The 20,471-nt window shown below is 43.6% G+C and overlaps 1 long non-coding RNA gene across 2 annotated transcripts; it reads right to left on the bottom strand.

The window, feature by feature from the left end:
• Window positions 1-1,654: 1,654 nt before the first annotated feature.
• On the bottom strand, window positions 1,655-19,276 carry LOC310838770. Of its 2 annotated transcripts, none has more exons than XR_014561158.1 (3): window positions 19,168-19,276; window positions 15,065-15,191; window positions 1,655-4,075 (listed from the first exon to the last, which is right to left on the bottom strand). It is a non-coding gene; the product is annotated as an uncharacterized lncRNA (long non-coding RNA). The 2 variants fall into 2 exon arrangements; XR_014561159.1 differs by lacking the exon at window positions 15,065-15,191 and adding an exon at window positions 5,837-6,003 and having other exon boundaries at window positions 19,168-19,269.
• Window positions 19,277-20,471: the final 1,195 nt, after the last annotated feature.

Below are 20,471 nucleotides of genomic sequence, written 5' to 3'. Positions count from 1 at the left end.
AACTGGGGAACAACATGCAAACAGAAGACAAGTTGTCTACAGCAGAGACACCCAGCACAGCATATTGTGGGTTCATGCAAATGGTATATATTATATTGGTTTCTGCAAACTGTAGTTCTCTGGCCACTGCCCTCTGAGCCTGTTAAAAAGGGCAAATTCAACAAGACATCTTGAGTTCCTACTGTTCCCTGATGAATTAGAATTTGATGAATTAGAATAATGATTTCATCACATGTTGCTTTTACCCATTATGCTGTTATAAATGCAGAAAGCTATTAAGCACATTGATAATCAGAGGCATGACCTAAACAGCAGTCAATCATCTTTGGCAGGTTCCAAAACCTATGCATGCCATCTGATAAAAGGGTATTTGCAACCATTAGTGCTCCATTAACACAGTGTATGTTTGAGCAATTTCACAATTTTTTAACGTGTGGGGCACCATGACCAACCCCGTACCAGTTTCACTCACAAGGTACAGTATCAGTTCACCTGCTCATGGGACCACAGAACTCCTGAGTCCTCACTGCTGATGTGGAATAGAAAAATTCAATCACTTTTCACAGCATGGAGTGGGGAAAGTTGCATGCTAAAATTTCTTTGCTATATAAAATGTGACAGGTGCATTATCCTTCTCCCATGCTAAGGGCTGTAGCCAACAGACCCACTGGAATTAATGTATGTGGTGAATGGGTTTATTAATTTCAGTGGGACTACTCTTGAGTAGAACATAGTTGGCTATAACCCTAAACCTGGCAAGCTGAAGCCCAGAGCAGTGCCATTTGCTGTACCACCCAAGGTTCCATGTTGCCATCAGCCCATAAGCATGAATCTTACAAATCAAATCTGGAAAGCAATAAACTAACAGTGGAGAGGCCATTCAGCAATACACACAAGACAAGTGATATTGCTTCCTTCCATCAGAGGGAAAGTTTACTTAACTGTGCAAGATGAACTACCCACTTCAGTATGTCATTTAGTATTTATAGAAACTGAGGGATATGGCTATTTATTTCTTTGATGTTTATTTTCTTCCCCCATTCACAATAATTAGTAATAAAAAGTATTTGAAATCCAGTTTTTTAATTTAAAAAAACAACAACTTTAGTAATGAATTTTGTGAAGTCAGATGGTGTTTGGGCTGTCTTAAAAACCAGAGAGAAGAGATAAAATGTTTCCTGCTGAGAGGACCAGGATGATTGTTTGTTCTTACAATCTCTGAGGATGCAGATAGGATGTTTGCAGTGTATGCAAACAAAAAGCCCCTGTAAATAGGGTATGTCATCTGAGGTTGGCCGGATGACATCGTGCAGTTACAGTTTACCTCATATACCAATTAACACGAGATAAAAATGTTTAAATGGTTGTAAGTGAAAAGCAAGTACTCTCAGATTTGTAAGCCATTTTTTTGAGGACTCAAGAAAATATATTGTACTTGGCTATACCTTGGTTATGTTGTGTAGCAAAGTACTGTTGACATGGTTTTAAAGGGGGCAATGATATTGTTACAGGCCACCCCAACCTTTGCTAAACGGTAGCAAGATTGCAGTGGTGTTGGCATTTAACTAGGATTTGTGATCTTTAGGAATGAGACACAGCGAAGACTAGTATCTTTAAGGAAAATAGTTTATTTTACACATATTTACAACCTGAGTTTTGATGGAGGAAATGCAAAACATTACTCCCCAAGAGTGTCTCTCGTGGCTCCTCTCATGGCTTCAGCATGCTTGGGGCCAAAGCAGCAGCTAGTCATGTCCCCTGATATTTCAGTGCAGTATCTCCCGGCCAGTTCTGGCCCCTCCTTTTTCCTTCCCCAAAACCCTTGCTCAAAACCTCAGTTTAAAAGGACACCTTTTTTCCTGTGGTCCCCCCCCCCCCGTTACCCTGGTAACTTCCCCCTCCATGCCGGCATTGTCTTCTCCCTGGCTGATGGCTCCCATTATCAAACAAACCTTTGGTAGATTCTTTGGTAGATTTGCAAAACTAAAAACGCACGGCAATTAATAAATTTTAGAATGGGGCAAGATTAGATGTGGACACACAAAGCATTTTACAAATCAAGACTCCATTCCGCTCCCCCTTTCTTTTCACCCAGGGTGGCCCTGCCCTATGCCTGCCCCTGAAATCTGGTGCAACACGGGGGGTTAGGCCTCAGCAGCCACAGCCTCTTGTCCTCCTCGCCTGCTCTCCAGCAGCTGCTACAAGCTGCCCAAGGGAGGAGGCTGGCAGCAACGGCCATGTAGAGGCAATGGGATGCTCCCTCACAGCTGCCACCGCTGCTGTCACTTGGGACAAGCACCAGCTCATCCTTCTCCCTGAGTTTGGCACTGACAAGGGAAACAGGGACGTTCTGGGATCAAATCAGAAGCCAGGATGGCTTTCACAATTCCAGGACTCTCCCTGGACACTTGGAGGGCATGCAGTTCTTTCTCACGATGGTTCTTGTGGGGAATGAGATTTGGGTACAATGACCACCGAGGAGGAGGCCATATTTCTCAAAACAAAAACTTGAGTAGGTAACAGGTGGGCAAAGTCTGGTAAAGGGGAGTTCTTGTTCCGCCTAATGCAGATGTCAGTTAATTAGAGGAGAAGGTTATATCATTAGCGGCCAAATCGATACAAAAAAGATTAAGAGCTTTGGACAGCAAGCTCCTGTGCTTTCCAGTACAGCACCTGGGGCTGTATTTAGCTAAAACTCAATATACATTAGCAACACAATCAATGTAGAGTTGCACTGGGATGTCTTCTTGAAATACTTTAATTGGACTCTTTCTAGAATTATCAATGCTAAACAAGACGTCAGCTTTAAGCAGAATCGCTCTCCTTATATGATGGACAGCCCAGGGCCTAGGAAGCCACATTCTCTTTAATTATAGCTTTCCTTCTTTTCTGATGCATATTAATAGTGATTCCCCCTCCCCCCCCAAAAAAAAATTAACTGGCCTTGAAAGATTTGACAAGTGTTATTGGCAAGAAAGTGGAGGCACTCAGAACTATTCCTGATGGCCAATTCTGCCACCTTCCTTGCCAAATTAATGGGTCAGCCCCCTCTTCCCAGACCTAAAATTCTTCTGAGCAGATAAATCACCAGCAATCGGACCAAATGACCGCCAACCTTTTATCGTGGATTTATGTTCCGAAAAGAACATAAATCAAACTGTGTTGAACCTGCTTGAAATCATCAGGTCAATAAACAGAAAATGCCCAATCAATAACATCCATGATTGGCCGATATCTGACATGGCAATATTACATGAAACTGCACAAATGGCGCTAATAACACAATGCTTTCCCTAAAATGTTTTCCGTCATGTTTATTCAATACAGAAGTGCATAGCATAAGCTTATCTAATTCTGTCATCTGCACTGTGTTTTTTAACTTGTTCATAAATGAGCTGGAGCTAGGGGTAAGCAGTGCGGTAGCCAAATTTGCTGATGATGCTAAGTTGTTCAGGGTCATTTTTGTTATGCTATAACCTCTGGTCAAAAACTAGACTTGCCACTTAAATTTATTTATTTTTACTGTGCCTATATCACTAGCCTGATCCAGAGACATATAGAAGGTTAAGCTTCTCCAACTACATCCGCATGTTGGGCTGTTGTTAAAGGCAGAGGAGGATTTTAACGTTGTTGTTGCTCTAAACAACTCTTCCTAAAGTTAAGGTTTGGAGAGCATTCCTATTTTATGCAATTACTTGGTCCAGTAAAGGATATTCAATATATTCTATAGGGCCATCATTCTATAGGACAGCCTCACTAGTTTACTATTTAAAAAGAACTGAAGGAGAGAAAAGATGAAAATAACGGTGATGAAATCACTCTATTATAATGTTGTGAGAGTACAGAACAATGCGGACTTCTAAGGGCCATGACTTTGTGGTTTCCAGACATTTCAGCTTTTGGCTAAACAATTAAGTAAATGAGATCCTTTGACAGAACACCACCCCTCTTCCTGGCCATTATCATTTGGCAGTTTCCAGTAGGCCCTGTGGTAAAGGTGTGTCTTCTTCAGAGCAATTTTCAAGAAGGCAGGAGCTTTTTACAGACTTGCTCTGGAAGGATGCTCTTTGCTCACCTAAAAATGAGAGAGAGAGTTTAGAACGAGAAGAAAGTTAAGCAGATCCCCACCAAGGATCAGGGTGAGGCTAGCATCTCAAGGTAGCAAATCTTGGGACATTTATTTATTTTTTGCTGTAATTCAGTGTTTGCTGTCCCTGCTGAGAGGCTTCCTGGAGTGGTAATTCCGACCTTTGCATTTGATTTCTGAGTTGAGGTGAAGAGGTGATATGGGGCCACAGACGTTCAGAAAGGGAAATTACCTTAGCAACATGGAATACAATGCCGGGAAGAAAAAAACATAGCTACATGGGCATAGGGAATGTCACTAGCGAGACTATTCTACTTCACTGAACAATTCCACTTAGACAGTGATGTGTGTGTGTGCAGTTAAATTCTCTTGAATTAACCAATATATCACCAGTGTAGGTCTGGGATCCCCATGAACCTTCAACCTGTGGGGCTGTCTTAGCATTCAAACAGTTGCATGCTGCAGCTAGTTTGGACAGTGAAGCCCTGCTCTTCTCAACATTATATTATGGGAAATAGCTTACAAAAATGTGTATACCTGGAGAAATTCATACTAAAATGCTGGTGAATATTCATGAGGACCTGATGAAGAAATGTGGTGAACTGAACATAAAAATAGGAAACTGAGAGAAACCAGTACTGGCAGATTTGCCCATTCTCTTTCAAAGTTTCACTGAACTCAGCTTCATTAGGCTGGTGGTGTCCAGCATAACAAGGATGCTATGCAGCAGGCTGCTTGTACAGTGTTATTCAAGAAAAATATAATTGCGCAGCTAGCACATTACAGCATAGTCCGGAAATAAGCTGGCATTTACTTAGCACACAGAAGGGCTTTATTACAGTGTATGCTGGAAGATATTGCTCGATTAACCCTGTCTCCTTTGCTCTAACCTCTAAAATTACACTCTCAGAAATTGCAACGCAAAAACCAGCAGCTCCAAATGCCCTCGTGACAGGCCTGGACGACCCAGCACAGGTTGCCTGTTACTGAATAACACTCTGGTCTGGTTTGCACATTTCTTTAAAGCGTAGCTAAATTAAACTACGGTATGCTCTGTGCAGTGTACCAATGTTCACTGCTGTAGCTGTGAGTGCTTCCTCCCTCATCCCCACCAGTGGCATAGGAAGAGGGGCGGAGGGGGCGGGTCCCCCCGGGCACCACTCTGGGAGGGGTGACAAGATGGGCCCTGGCTCCCCCCAGCCAAGGGGGCCTGCAATCCATATGGGCGCCGCTTATGCGGTGTCCGTATGGGATGGTGCTCACGTGGCAGCCTGTACCGTCGCCATGCACGAGCGACAGCCCATATGGATTGTGCATGTGCGGCATCCCATACGGCCACTGCACATGCGCAGTCCGTTTGGGATGCCGCACATGTGCAGTCTGTACAGGCTGCTCCGCCCCGGGTGCCAGAGAGGGTTCCTCTGCCACTGATCCCCACCACTCCTGCTGCTGCTGCTGCTGCTGCTGCTGCTGCTGCTGCACTGCTGGAAAACAAGCCATGGTCTGGTTTAGCATTACCTCTGAGCCAAGGTTCACGGTTTGTTTTGCCCCATCCCAACAAACCACAAATGATAAACACAGATTGTTCTTTTCTGCCTCTATACCCCACATTTCAGTCCAGCAGACTCATCAGGGCCTTACAGTGAAAACAAGATACTATAAAATAAATTTTAAAGCAATGTGTTCTCATACTAATTTCTTTATTTGTTTGCTTGTTTCTAAAGGATAGGTGTCTTTGCAGCGACTTACCAATTCCCCTGCTTAAACCAACCAGTCTAGCACAGTTTAACAGACAAAGAAGAGAAGCAGTGGCATTTCTGCTTTCATCGCATGTCATACATGCTGTATGTATACCCTGAACTTGACAAAGTGTTCGCCCCTGTACAGTAACTCATCTGACTCCAATGTAGTGCTCCCTGAAATGGAAGAGTTACACATTACCTTTCCAGTTTAATTAAATGTTCCCGGGATAAATCTCGTGTTTATACATGCTTGCAATGTGCTTCTACTACTCCTGACTGCTCCATTTATAAACTGACTGGATGCAGTCCAATCATCTCCAGTTAATGTACCTGTCACTCACTGAAAGCTCAGACTCCTGGGAGGTTTGCTGTCCGAGTCCTTTTATTTGCTACAGTTATTAACTGTTATGTCTCTGAAACTGAGTTATTTATATTCATTAGATATCTGTACACACACGCAAACACCTTTTGAGCCATTATCTTTTACCAGAATGGAGGACTGCAGAAGTCCAACATTGCAAGCGTCTACCGTACTTTGAAAATATTGAGAGTGCTAGTTACATAGAAAGGGCAGTGTGTGGGATGTGGAAATCTCAAGCGTTGGTTCCAAGGCCGGCTGGAAACAAGAAACTGATTGACAAGGAGCTATGATTCAAGGTCAACTGTATTTTTAATACCATTTCTTTAAAATATTTATATCCTGCCTCTTGAATCAAAACTGATTCACAAGGCATATTTCAACATAAAACGTGTGTGTGTGTGTACTGTATATAAAACAGCAGCAAGGAGCATAGCTCAATCAGTAGAGCACGAGACTCTTAATCTCAGGGTCATGGGTTTGAGCCCCAGATTGGGCAAAAGATTCCTGCTTTGCCGGGGGTTGGATTAGAATTCAGTGTTTCCCAACCGGTGTTCCGCGGCACACTAGTGTGCCGCGAGACGTTGCCTGGTGTGCCGTGGGAGGGAGGCGGGCGAGTCGGGCGGCGAGAGGCGGGGCGGCAGCGGCGAGCACACGCGGGGCGGCGAGCGAGCTCCCTCCCACATCCCATCGCCGCTCGCTTCGGCCGGCCTACTGGGCTGTCGCAGGCGGAAGGCCTGCGCATGCGCGAGGTTTTCGCGCCTTCGGGATTCCCTTCATGCCTTCCTCCTCCCGGGTCCTTGAGAGCGCGGGAAGCGGCAGCGCGAGACCGGCGTTGAGACAAAAACGCAAAGTTCCATTCAGGGCTCCCCTTTTGCCTCGTCGTCTCACAGTTTGGAAGATAGCAGCTCTCCAAATTAATAGTCCTCTTTGAATAGGCGGGGCTATAAAAACTAAATACAGAGAGAGACTGAGAGCTGTTGACGAAGAGCTACGTTTGTGTCTTTCTTCGATTCCAGCCAGAATATCAGCTTTGTGTTCAGCCAAACAGGCCCAGGTTGCGCACTGAATAAAGTATTTTATAATTTTTCATATTTCTGTTTACTTACTATTTCATAATAAAGTAATTATAAAATACTTTCTTTGTGTTTATTTGATTCCTATTAAAGAGAGTTACTTTATATATAGTCAATATAGGCACAGAGTTAATTTTTTAAACATTTTCTAATGGTGGTGTGCCTCGAGATTTTTTTCATGAAACAAGTGTGCCTTTGCCCAAAAAAGGTTGGGAAACACTGGATTAGATGACTCTTGGGGTCCCTTCCAACTCTACAGTTTTACACTTCTATGATCAGCAGCATCAACATGCTAATAACTGAGGAAAACAGCATCAGATTCTGCTTAAAGCTGTGGGAAACAGCGTAGGTGGGGCATCCCTTTCTAGTTCATAGAGGTGTGGGGCAGGAGATGGGATACTTAGCACCACTACAAACATATAAAACTTTACTTCCCCTATAAAACCTCACTTCTAAGCGCCATGCTTTCTCCTAGGGTCCTGTGCATTCTAAGGACTCCTCCTGTCTAGGCTTCCAGCTTCACGCAAAAGACGTTACATTGCAGAGGGTTAGGATCTCCTGTGATCCTATGACTCGGACCCTTGGTTCAGGAAATTCTGAAGGTTTTATTAAGAAAATTAGCACACTGCATTGTCTCAGAATACAGGCTGCAAGGCTCAAAAGGTACACCAGCAGAAACTTGGCTAGGCAGAGCAAATGTGTTGCCTCCACACCTGACACACGTGTCCTGGCTCTACTTTTAAAAGGGTAGGACTGGTCTTTTGTGTGGTTCTTGTTCAAGGTAAGAAGACAGTGCTTCCAAGGAAGCACTTCTACAAGGAGACCAGATCTGTTTGTGCCTTTGCTGATGGTGACATGTCATGTGGACTTACATTCCAGACCTTACAGTTAGGGTGATTGCAGGAAGGCCTTCAATTGCCTGTGAAAGCACCCATTTTCGCTGCTCATTTGAGCTCCAAAGCATAAGGAGCTCATGCCACAAAACGGGTGCCACAATGGAAACAGCCCTCCTCTGAACTCTGGCCAGCCTAACTTCAACAGGCTTCAGGACGTTCAGGAGGATGGAGGGAACCATCTCAGTTCCACTTGCCGGCTAAGGGCTTTGCATATTCTTGTTGCACAAGTGCTGATGCCCTTCCTGGTCAGCAGCAGTGAATCAGGGGATCAGTGGCAGACACTGCTGAGGTGCTGAGGCCTCAGCAGATGTCTAACAAAGCTGATTCCTTGCAAACATAAATGAGACAGGAACATATCCACAGTCCACTCAGCAGCAACTTTCTAGTGAGGCGGATGCCTGACCACAATTCTGCCGCATGTTCCCGTAACTAGGCTGGATATGAAGCAATAATAAGGAAGCCCATCGAAGCAGGGTGTGTGTGGTTTAGCAAAGAGCACACAGACACAGCAGCAACCACCAATTAGAAGAACTATTTCTGCAGAGTTTTACAGGGTTTGCTTGAGAAAAATGATGCAGAAAGGCTGGATTCTTGACTTGGAGAAAGCCCAGCTCCTTGTATCTGTTCCAAGAACTGGGGCCACTAAAAAGAACAAAGGGCCTGGGTCAGATTTGTTTTAGGGAAAGTGAATTTTGGAATACAGCAGTGATACAGATTGCCCTATAGGGACTGGGAGAGTAGATCAAGGAGCAATGGGAGGAAGGAAGAGAATCATTTTGAAAGTGGATTGCAGTGTGGGAGGTTGCATGGCTCTACCTGCCCCTCCTTGTTTCTCCTACCCTATTTTTGAAAATATTGCAATAGTACTACATTCTGGTCCTCAGACAGTTATCAGCAATTCTCTTATTTGCAACTGATGTAACTTCCCGCCTCTTCTGCATTTAAGCATCGTTGGCTCTAAGGGACTGTAATAATCACATTTTAACTACAATCATGAAAAAGAATGCTTGTTATTCTTTAGAAAATTGCACTTCTCGCTGTAATTATGCATCAACAAAGCTTTTTAACTCCCATTGTCTGACCATACTAAAAGCAGTGTTGAAAATGAAGCCGTTCTTACGTTTCTTTTAATAATGAAAGCTAACAGCACACTTAGGGTTCTTGGTTCTCTGTCCAAGTGCAAAGGAGGATGGCAGATTCTTAACTATTCTATCTAAAAGTAGATATGTACATGTACTGCATTCACTTAACTGTAACTGCAGTGATGGCTGCTAGGGTCAAAGATCAGAAATTCATCCCAAACATCAATTCTACATTTGAAATCCCGGTTATGTCTGGGAAAATCCGGACGTATGGCAGCCCTAATGGCTGCAGATATATATAGTCATGATCGTACCCCAACTTTCAGCACAGTCTGTGGCGGAGAGAAGTCCAGAATCAGAGGCAGAGGCTGAAGCAGGAGAGTGGAAGGAGGGAGGCCAAAAGGCTGGTGAAGAGTCATGGGTGTTTCGCCCTCATGCTGCAACAAGGTCCTCTCCCCATAGTCTCTCAGAATCAAGAGAGGCATGAAGAGAGCAGAGAAGTTAGCTTCAAGCAGGCAAAGTCTCAGATTGCCTGGGGAAAACCCTGAAAAGGAGGAGACTTAGGCAGATGTGGGGAGACAGGAACCTTTAGTCTCCACAACTGCTTCATGAAGAAGAGTTGCTCCTGTGCAGATCCTGTTTTTGCTAATAAAAAGTTAACTCCAACTTGCTTGGTGTGGTTTCCAGCATCTGCTGCTGATTATAACAAGATGGTCAGCTTGTAATGGGAATGGTGAATTAGGACATTGTGGGGAAGGTGCTTGAAAGAAGAGGCAAACATGGAAGGGGCTGAGCACTTCTGCATCCAACCAACCAACCAACCAACCAACCAACCAACTGTCCTCTGTAAGTGTCCCTCTCCACATTCCCATTATCTCATGATACACAGTGTGAGACTGGAGCACACATTTACCAATATAAGAGTCTGCATTTATGACCCAAGGCATCAGATCTGCAGTACAGGAAGCCTTGATAAACATGGCCTTAGATACTCTTCAACCGCTGAAATTGACTTAAGTTATCAGACGGGGGGGGGGGGGGGATGCACTGGACATCGAGAAACCAGCCCAAAGTTATTCTGGGTGAGATCTTAATTTCATAACCCCCAGTTGATTTTCTGGCCACCTTAAAAGTCCCCTTTCCCCAGAATGAATGGATTTGGAAAGTTTCTGAAACCAGATTCTGGAGTGAAACACAGCTGATAGGCTTGATTCTATCTGGCAAACCCAATGACTCTCATAAAATGTATGATGCTGATGCTGTAAGCCTGCAACACTTATGACTTAATTTTCTTCAGATTGTCTAATAGTGCATCTTACGAAGCAACATCCAGGAAATAAGTTTTACATTTGCAGCTAATGTACTGACAGCATATAAACCTTATTGGCTGATTTACTGCTCCATGATGAGAATGTACATGGTACCATCTTATCTTTTATCTGAGTCAATGTGGCCAATAAAAATAGGAATTCCAATACGCCCAATTAGTTTAGCTTGAAAGCATCTCATCTCATCATTAGGGTTGTTATCCATCCAGAGTTTTCTGGGAACCTCATGATGTCTGGTCACTTGGCCAAGGCTGAAAGGGCCAAACCATTCTCCACCTCCTTGGGACAGTGACAAGTGAGCCCTAATGTTAGACAACAGGCAGTTTTGAATTTGCATATATATTTAAATTAATCATCGAGGGCTTACTTTTTCTGACAGAATGGCGACCACACAAATATATCACCATGAACGGTATGGCTGAAAAGCTAAGATGAGGGGTTGCCTCTCTATCTTTTCATATAGCTTATTAATAAAATGGAGCCAATGCTCACATTTCACTGTTTCATAGATTTCAGGAATATAACCTTGGGCCCAACCAAGAATGAATTGGACTTAAGAAAAAACAGAAATAAGATTCCTGGTGCAATTCTGTATGTGTTTACCCAGAATCATTTTCAATGGCACTTATTGTCAATGAGTATGGGATTGCCGACATAACTTCCATTCCCTCAAATTTAAGAGTACTGTATTCTCAGAGTTCTGAAGAGCACTGCGAGTATCATACAAAGGACAAGAAGAATACAATTGGGGAACTAAAACAGAGTTGTCTGGATCAACCACCATTATTACACCATTTCAGAAGAGATAGCCTCTTCTTTATACGAGAGAAGGGATGCCTCTTCAAAGAAGATGCCTGACATGCATATATTTTTAACTGCAAGTGATTGCATTAAAAGTAAACTTCCTTTTGAAAAAAATATTCTGCCCAGGTAATTGGGCACAAGTTTTCTGACCGCTCAAGAACAATTAAATGAACTGATTAATTGACAAAACCTGTAGCTCTAGTAATCATCACTCTTCGTTTAAAATGTAGGCAACTGCTGTGAAGAGGTTTTAATGACAATTCCTAAGTGCTCAGTCCGAAGATGTAAGCAGGAAAGATGTCCACATTTTAGCAAGGGCGATAACAAGCTCAGGACTGAAGCAGTTGCCCTATTATCTGATCTGATGGAAGCATGAAGCTCTATAAAACAAGGGGAGAGAAGCCTCTCTGAAAAATGCAACAAGACAGAGGAGACTTGTCGGGGTACAGTGTCACTTTGCATTGCCTAATGAGTGTAGCGAACATTGGGAGGCAAGGTGTGCTGCTAATGTGGAACAACATTCACAGGAAATCTGCTATGGCAGACACCATCAAAGTAGGCCATGCTTAGATAATGCAGCTGACGGGTGGCAGAGCAAACCTGTGGGCTCTACTTCCCTGCAGGGTAAGCACACGTCCTTTCAGTTTAGTGAAGTGGACATTTTTCACCACCCTCCCTCTTTCCTCCATCCAGGAATGCTGCTACTAACAGTCTGACCCATGAAGTGCTCTTCTGGCACAAGGAGACCTATCTAAATGAAAGGAACCTGGGCCAGGACAACAGAGGAGAAAGGCTATGTACTACACTCCAATCCTTGGCCCATTTGATCGATGGGAAGCCCCGCTGATTTCCAAGCAGCTCATTTCCAAATAAGCTTGCTCAGATCTTGGAAAGATCGCTGGTTTTTTAATTCATGACATTCATGAATTTTGAGCCCCGTTGACCAGCTTATGTGCTCTGAGCAGGTCACATGACTTCCAGCCCACTGCACCGCCCCCAGTCAAATGCGAAGCTGAGCCTAGATAATATTTTATTATAGCTGTGCAACAGCTTTTGACAAGGATGGGAGCTGTTCTGGGCATGGTGAGAGGAAAAGGGAGAAAGAAATGGAGAATGGGATTGGTTAGTGTAGGGCCGAGGAAGCAGCAGCCAGTGGAGAAGGACCAAGAACTATCTGTAGCCCTTCCTCAAGGGCAGACCCAGCTTTTGTCCTAAGCAAGTCAAGCAGATTCATGGAGGATAAGGCTAGTAACCCCAATGGATATGCTTTGCCTCCCTGGTCAGAGGCAGTACACTTCGGCTGCTGCATTTAGGTTTCATTTGTAGGCTTCTCATAGATATTGGGGTGGCACTGTGAGAATAGGATGCCAAATCAGATGGGCCTCTGGCCTGATCCATCTGTCAGTATGTAAGTGTATGTGTGCCAGTAAAACAGCATGAGACTGAAGGGCTGGGCCTCAGGACACTTTATAATGTGCAAGGGATTGTGGGCAGCAGACCTTTCAGGTTCCACAGCAGCACTTGGGTTAGTAGAAGTTCTTGGCCGTTGGACTCTTTGTTCAACAAAACAGACCTTTCCAAGTCTGCAGATCTTCCACCACATGCTACACATGCATTTACAAATGGTTCTAAATGATCACAAGGGCTAGGAGCTAGTGTTCTTCTGCTACCTGATTTTTGTCTAGGTATCTGTTGTGTGGCATGTACATACCACACACTCTTCTCAACCCCCGATGCTTCTATAGATGGGCTGGAAGTCAAATGCCTTTCGTAACAATGGCAAGTGCAAATGGAAAAGGGAGTGGTTTCTCTTTGTGCTGGTGTTTGATTTCTTTCATCGTGGTGCTTTTTATTTACTTTTCCACTCATTCTTTTCCGATCATTCTTTTATTAGTTGCTGGACCAGGGGTTAAATGCTGTACAACAAGTCCACTCCCAGAAAGGGGTTCAATGACTGGTCAGAACTGCATAAACTTGCCATGTATTCAAAAGCTCCCTGGTAATGATGAGTCAGGGCGAAAGGATGATTGAGGTGAAATGCCTCTGTGTGGTTTTTAGAAAAATGCAATTTGCATCAGTGCAGTTGGGGACTAATAATGGAAGGGATCTGAATGAAACCATTGTGTGGACCTGAGAGATCCTCCCTCGTCTGAAGCTAGTATTTGCTTTGGAGGTGGGGGGAAAGAGGTACCAAAAGAACCTCAGACGTCAGAAGAGGAATTTTCCTTAGGACTGCAGCAGGGGAAGGAAAAGGTTAACTACCGCTCCATGTCTGCCCTGATCCAATTACTTTAACAATCAGCCCCCCCAGCTGATGCAATTTGCATTTAACCTCACTCACTGTACTTTGACCTTTATTTAACACTTAAAAGAAAGAAGAATGTGCTAAGCATATCATTGTTTGACAATCATTTCCTTTAGAACCACACAGTTAACATAAGGAAATATGTTATATACATATTTTAACAAAACCCTACATTATTATTTTTGGGGGGTGAGGAATCGAAAGTTACAATGCTGCTCCCTAAAAGCCACCATCAAGCCTGCAACTGTAGTTTTGCTCACGCAGTGTGCAATCACATCCATGGTCTTTGGCATTTGAGGTGTACAATAAGTCCCAAAGCCACTAGCTGGCACTGAGCACTGAAACCAGAGGCTGGCCTGCTTGTATCGGGCAGCAAAGTTCAGCTGTTGCTTCACCACACCATCTGTTAACTCCACTTTGGGGGTTTGTTTTGGGTAAAGCACCAAGCAGATGGATATCGACATAGCTGCCAGCCTCTGGCCTTAATTAGCATTCTGGTGCCTTTAATTAGGTGCATAACAAAAGGGAGGTACTGTCATACCTTGGGTTACGAACGCTGCGGGTTTCGCGTTTTCGGGTTGCGGACCGTGGCGAACCTGGAAGTACAGGAATGCGTTACTTCTGGGTTTTGGCGCTCGCACATGCGCAGAAGCACAAAATGACGTCACACACATGTGCAGAAGCGCTGAATCACATCACGCCTGTGTGCAGACGTGGCACCTCAGGCTGCGAATGCTGCGTGTTGCAAACGTGCCTCCTGCACGGATCACGTTCGCAAAACGAGGTATGACTGTACAGTGGCACCTTGGGTTACAGATGCTTTGGGCTACAAACTCTGCTTATCAGGAAGTGGCTGCTCCAGGTTAAGAACTTTGCCCCAGAATAAGAAAGGAAATTGTGCGCCAGCGGCACAGCGGCAGCAGGAGGCCCCATTAGTGAAAGCACACCTCAGGTTAAGAACCGTTTCAGCTTAAAAACAGACCTCTGGAATGAATTAAGTTCTTAACCCGAGGTACCACTGTATTTTGGAGACACTTCACATCTAATCAATACAACTCAACTCTGTTCCAAAGTAATGTTTACCAAACTTTTCCTCCTATAACGGCTCCTTTGGGGATGAGACAGGATTTGAGCACATGTGGAATCTCAGAGCTCTGATTCAATTTGTTTTTAGATTTGGAGTTCGCTGCATGCACTGATGATGGCAACAAAGACTGCTTTTTGGCTGGCTTTGGATATTGTGCATTTTGCTAATGGATTCCTGGGGCATTTATAAAAGAAGGAGCTGAAGACGAGGTGTCTGTCTTTACATTGCATGAATCAGAGTGCCCTAGAGACAACTGCAGCTATTCCATCCCAATTTATTAACTGTATCACTCATCTCACCTGAGAATTATATGAACCCAAGCGGGGAAAGATTAATAGCATTCTTGACACGTTGAACCCAACTATGAAGTCATCATGTTGTAATGGTGAAGTCAGAGACAGATCACTAGATGCCTGGAATTAAGTGCTGAAAAGGTATGAGAGAAATGCAGAAAAATGAGGTGTGGGGTGTGTTTTTTTAAGGAAGAAAGAGAGAGGCACTCATGCAGCAAGCAGATCAGGGCAGAGGTGCAGAATAATCAGACCTCAGTGAAATTGCATTTCTATTGCATATTAAACAAGCATTTCAAACTGGTATTGCACCCTAAGAGTATTTAGCCAGGTTAATGTAGCTTTTGGGTTATAGCTGAGCCACTAAGCAGCATATATTCCCATTATAATCAATAGAATGATTGCCATGTAAGTGGTTTTGCAATGGTGTCTTCTACAACCATTGTCTAGAGCACTCCTGTGGTTTAACCGACTGACTGCTTTAAAAGAGTACTTAACAAATTTGAACAGGAGGTGGTTTCTATTAGGGCATGCAGAGACCAGCCTGTGCATTTCTGGGCCCAACTTAAAGTGCTGCAATTGAACTTTAAAGCCCTAAATGTTTTGGGACAAGGATTCATGATGACTGCCTGTGCCCACAGCCCGAGACCTGCCTCAGAAGCCCTACTTTCCTGCCTGTGTGTGAGAGCAGATTCAGATGAATTTCAAATCCCAAATCAAAATGGGATACTTTGTGAAGGCATTTTGAACTTGTCAGAGGTGAAGCAGGATCTTTACAATATGGTACAAGTTGAAGCAAGGAGCCCTGAAGTGCTTTGTGGGACTTCAGCGATCCAGACATCAAAAAATACAGCAGACAAGTGTCTGCTGAAAGCAAAAGTAACGTCTCTAAAGATACCATAGTATCTGGGTGAGGTGATGGAGGGAGAGCAAACAGTGAAAAGGCACAGGAGGAATGCTCCATAATGACTGACAGGTCAAGCTTGTAATCAAAGGGAATTTTTATATTCAGAAAGTGAATCCCTTAGTTCTTTCTACTCCAAAATCCATTTTAAAGGCGCCCAGCACAAAGTCCCTAGACCTATATTTGGTAGGTTCCCCGTGCCCAACAGGAGTGTATCTATAATATATGCAATTTTCAGCCACTAAATATAATGAGTGATGATTCCCACCCTAAACCTAAACCTGCCCTCAGAATACATATGTCATCCATTTTTGCCCCCAAATTTAAAACAGTTATAGTTGGTTCCTTCTGGGGGCGGGATGAAGTCACATTTTAAAGACCCTGGACCTCTTTGCCTGTAATTAGGCTTTAGCCACCGTGATGAGCATGCAATGCATGCATGCAAATGCCATTTACCTCTGCCAAAAGAGAAAAAGTTTTTTTTTTTAATTTCCCATGAGGTGAAATGAAGAAGACTTGAACTCCTTATACAAATCCAGCAGCCACTGAAATTGTTCCATCCAGAATGGACTGTTTTACAAAACACTGAATTGTGATCCAAGCCATATTTTATGGTTGGTGCACACCCCTATGGCAGGTACAGGGACAGGGCCTTCAAATATTTTAAATTATAAAGAAATATTTTTTTGGAACTGGAGCATTTTTCTGATCTTCTGCGTTCTTAGCTACTTCACAACATAATGGAGACACTTCATAGTTCCCCACATTTTCTTATTTTTTGTATACCACATCAGAATTACCAATGTGTGGCAGTGTGTGCAGGGGTTTATTGACACATTCTGTGGCATAGTTTGAAGACAAGTGATGCCGCAATCTTGCAGAAACGCTGTATCTTATCAGTGCCTAGAGAAAAGACTGGCTGAGAAAATACATATATTTCCAAGGAGCAAAGACAGGATATAAATGAATAAATTTAGCATAATATTAGGTTACCCCAGAATCATGAGTAGAACATACATTAATTCAGGAAAAGCATGATGATTAGTTCTGAAACAAGGGACAAACTATAAACCAGATAAATTTCCCTGGGCTCAGAAAACAATCTCATTTCAGTGAGAATTCTCAACACCCTGTCATGCAGGGATTCCAACAGGATATTCTGGGCCCAGTGCACTCTGTGTGGATTGAGACGCCCAACTCACTCATAAGGCAAGTGACTTCATAGACGGCAAGAAGTGGGAAAATCTCCATGGCTTGCACATTGATATAAATATACAATGTTTCCAGACAACCTGTGTATTAAGGTTGAATGTTCATCCTGATTTGTTTGCAATGAAATAAGACAACATTGGCTATTTAATGAACATTCATTCTGATTGGTTTGTGGGGAGGTTAGACAATGCTGCATCAAAGCAAGTGTTATCCCACATTTTCCGTCACTTTCTCAGAAGTTTGACCCTTTGCTGGTATGTGACTGAATTCCACTCAAAAATAGAGATGATCTGGAAGCTCCTTTGTTCGCATAAGGAGATACAGTGGTACCTCAGGTTAAGAACTTAATGTTCTGGAGGTTTGTTCTTAACCTGAAACTGTTCTTAACCTGAGGTACCACTTTAGCTAATGGGGCCTCCCACTGCCGCCGCACGATTTCTGTTCTCAAAGATCTTAACCTGAGGTACTTGTTGAATAGTGGGTAGACATGGCAGACGACACAGCGATTTCTCCAAAGCAGCTCTTTATTTTGTAAGCTGGAACAGAAAACTGAACAGCAAACAGCTCAGCCGGCCTGCTTTTATAGGCAGCCGGCTATCAACATTGTAGCAACAACAACCCAGGGTTTCCCGCCTAAAATAACTGACGTGGACCTGAGTGAAAACTATCTACAGTATCCCCCTGCTGGCCCAGGGTGAGAACTTCAGTACATAACAGTACTATTTCTGGGTTAGCATAGTCTGTAACCTGAAGCGTCTGTAACCTGAGGTACCACTGTATTGGGGACTCAGCTAGATCGGTAAAGAAAAAGCGTTGTATATGTGATATAACACTGTGCCACTAGATGACGCTGTGGAGTCCCATTTCTTCCCTACCTGAAACGTTTCTTTGATGTGTTTAGATCCAGCCTAGGATACAGAAATGGGCACGGGATCCCAGTAGCACCTATGCAGTTCCTTCACAGTTGGAGGCAGTAAAGCTTCTGAATAGCTGTTGCTGGAAACCACAGGAGATGAGAGTGCTCATGTGCTTGCAGGTTCCCCATGGGCATCTGGTTGGCCACTGTGGGAACAGGATGCTGGCCTAGATGGGCCATTGGTCTAATCCAGCAGGCTCTTCTGTTTTTATCACTAGTTTACATTTAGCACATGCTGAGAGTAACCGGTTGCTACTGCATTTCCACTTAGTACCTTCCATGCAGAAAGATAATTTCATAACGCCTTAGCTCTCAGGCGTTCCTAGTTCACCATACAACCTAGCCACCAGCCCTCAATCTCAACAGAGGTCACAGTCTGAAAAAGCCATGGAGACGAGGTTTCATTATCAGTCATAGAAATAATCCTTGTTTTTTGAAATGCAGCCGTGAGATATGGCTTCTGCTGCACAGAGCTCTAGGTTTGCAGATGGAAGAATTGTCTCGAGGGCTAACAGCCTAGCACCTTTTGCCAGCAAAAGATGACAGGAATAAATAAACTCTTGCAATGAATGGTTTGCTACTGCCATTTCTGTAATGAGGAAGGGTCTGTTTTCAATCAGTGCTGCTCCCTGCTTTCCCTTAAGTGTATTCTGTCATTGATTGTCCCCTAAGGGCTGGAGCACAGATAGCACTGCATCAAATAATTGGAAAGTCAAACTCTGTGTTCTATTACTCATGTTAACAGGCTCTCCAGATAGTAGATGCTTCAGATTGAGAGCTAATCATCACCACCACCAAGGACCATGCGGATGTGTGTGTACCTCAGTCACATGAGACATCTTCCTGGCAACAGCCAATGAAACGGCCTGCCTGGTTTTTGCAACACAAAGCAGCTGATTTATAAGATGTCTAGCTAGGGGTAAAGAGGGGAAATGAGCAGAGAGGTGGAAGAGAGAGACAATTGGAGACTGGAGTTGGAACTGTGGTACATAATTGCCTGCTATAACAACCAGCACCAGGCCGTGTGTGAAGGACCTGCAGTTGCTGCAGCTTTAGCTCCCTCTACAGGGCTCAACTTACCTCAGAAGCTGAGGCACATCATGACGCTTCTTGTTTGCACTTACTTCTCAAGCTTATTTAACAGATGTTCTCCACTCTTGCCTTTCTATTCTTTTTCTGAGGAGTAGACAGTCTCCTGCAGCAAAATCAACATAGAGTCTTGTGTCACATTGAACTATTTATTATCATTTTATTTACTTTGACATTTATATCCCGCTTTTCTGCAAGGAGTTCAACGTAATGTACATTTTATTCTCACAACAACCCTGTGAGGTAGTTAGGTTGAGAGAGGCAGTGAATGGCTTAAGTTCACCCAGTGAGCTTCATGGCTGAACGGAGATTTGAACCTGGGTCTTCTAAACCCTAAGTCCAATACACTACCCTCTGTACCATACTGGCTCTCATCTAAGTTGTAGCTGATGAAATGACCTTTAGTTCACAGAAGCCTATGCCATAATAAGTTTCTATAGATTTAATAAATAAAACAATAATAACATTCTTTTTGATACTATTACTCTTCATTTTTTCTATTCTTTGTAACTTACCTTTTCATTAAAAAAAGCATAACTGAATTTATGGTTTTCAATTTTGTCTGAGCCCCCTCCCAATAATAATGAATACAGAATATTCATATAATTTACAAACTTTTGCAAAGCAGTAATCATGTAACATAGAGAACTAAAACTTAAAGGCAGTGGTAATTGGCTTGAAATATTACCATATATCCCAAAGACATGCCAAGTAAGGGAAAAGGGTAAAGGACTCCTGGATGGTTAACTCCAGTCAAAAGCAACTGTGGGGTTTAGGGAAGTTTTTGATGTTTGATATTTTATCACATTGCTGTTGTTGTTCTGTTGGGAGCCACCCAGAATGGATGGAGAAACCCAGCCAGATGTGTGGGATATAAATGATTTGTTGTTGTTGTTGTTGTTGTTATGTGAGGCGCTCAACTTGTTTCAGGCCAAGGGAGCCAGCATTTGTCCACAGACAGCTATTTAGGTCATATGGCCAGCATGACTAAACCGCTACTGGCATATGAAGGACCATAATGAGTGCCAGAGCACATGGAAACACTGTTTACCTTCCCGCCACAGCGGTATCTATTTATCTACTTGCACTGGTATGCTTTTTGAACTGCTAGGTTGGCAGGAGCTGGGACAAAGCAATGGGAGCTCACTCTGTCACGGGGATTCGAACCGCTGACCTTCTGATTGGCAAGCCCAAGAGGCTCAGTGCTTTAGACCACAGCGCCACGCACTCCCCAAGCCACATCACTAGGAAAAAAGTAACATAAATAAATCCACATCAGCTTATTTTTCTCAAAT

This window comes from Podarcis gaigeae (assembly GCF_964106915.1).
Source record: "Podarcis gaigeae genome assembly, chromosome: 2".
Taxonomy (NCBI): Eukaryota; Metazoa; Chordata; class Lepidosauria; order Squamata; family Lacertidae; genus Podarcis; species Podarcis gaigeae.
This window is presented reverse-complemented; position numbering and strand designations above follow the sequence as displayed.